This window comes from Nannospalax galili, unplaced genomic scaffold, assembly GCF_000622305.1.
Source record: "Nannospalax galili isolate Female #2095 unplaced genomic scaffold, S.galili_v1.0 scaffold186, whole genome shotgun sequence".
NCBI lineage: Eukaryota > Metazoa > Chordata > Mammalia > Rodentia > Spalacidae > Nannospalax > Nannospalax galili.
In genome coordinates, this window is record NW_008358774.1 from 7,611,239 (window position 1) to 7,612,400 (window position 1,162).

The following is a 1,162-nucleotide window of genomic DNA, read 5'->3' on the forward strand; positions in this document are numbered from 1 at the left end:
AATAAAAAAAGGTACATTATGTTCAGCTATATTAAATTATTTGAAGAAACGAAGTTATGTAAAAACTGCATCTCTCTCCAAGTTCTGTGATTCATAATTCTGAATTCTCTCCAACAAAACTGGGTGATTTCTCTAAGTTAGAAAGAGATAACTATTAATACCTGGACGTATTTTTTATGTTTTCAAAAAAGCAGTTATTATAAGACTACACTGCAAAAGTACCTATCTTTTAGACTGGTGACTACACTAAACTGTCTTAAATTGAACCAGGCCAAATCAAACCTTAGGATGTTCTGTGGTCCATAAAGATACCAAGGGGGAACCATTCACTGTGTCTCAGTTGCTGCCTTTAAGTGAAAATAGAAATCATTGTTACATGAGTTTTCTCTTCATCCAGAGACACTCCTAGGGCATGGTAGCACAATTTGAAGACTGTTCAAATAAAATAAAACACTAAGGACTCTGACAAAGCATATAACCCTGCAGAAGCCAGAATATTGTTTTCCATCTTAACAAAAGGCTTTTACAATTTTATTTACACATATATAATATATTTTGATCATATCTACCCTCTCTCTTCCCCACTATAAATGCCCCAGGACTACTCCCAACATGTCTTCCCAACTTCATGTCCTCTTCTCTTTTTTATAACTCGTGGGGAGTCCAATTAACACTCCCTATATGTGCATGGGTGTGGAGCCATCCACTGGAGCATGGACAGTTTATCATCCCTGAAGAAAATTGACTTTCCCTCCCCTTCAACCATCAACTGCCAATAGCTCCTCAGCCAAAGGTGGGGCCTCATGAGCCCTTCCCGAGTCCATACTTGAATTTTTGACTAGATTGATCTTGTGCAAGTCTTGTGCATGTAACCACAGCTGCTATGACGTTTACGAATGGAAGACAGCATTTCGGAACTATTTGGCATCCTCTAGGTCTTAATTCTTTCCAGGCAGGTATAACAAATAGGCGAAGGAAACATAGTTGTTTGGGGAGCAGGGGATGTATATCTGTCCTGCATTTTTTCTATCTATCTATCTATCTATCTATCTATCTATCTATCTATCTATCTGTCATCTATCTATCTATCTATCATCTATCTATCTTCTATTATCTATCTATCTATCTATGTATCTATCTATCTATCTATCTATCTGTCTAT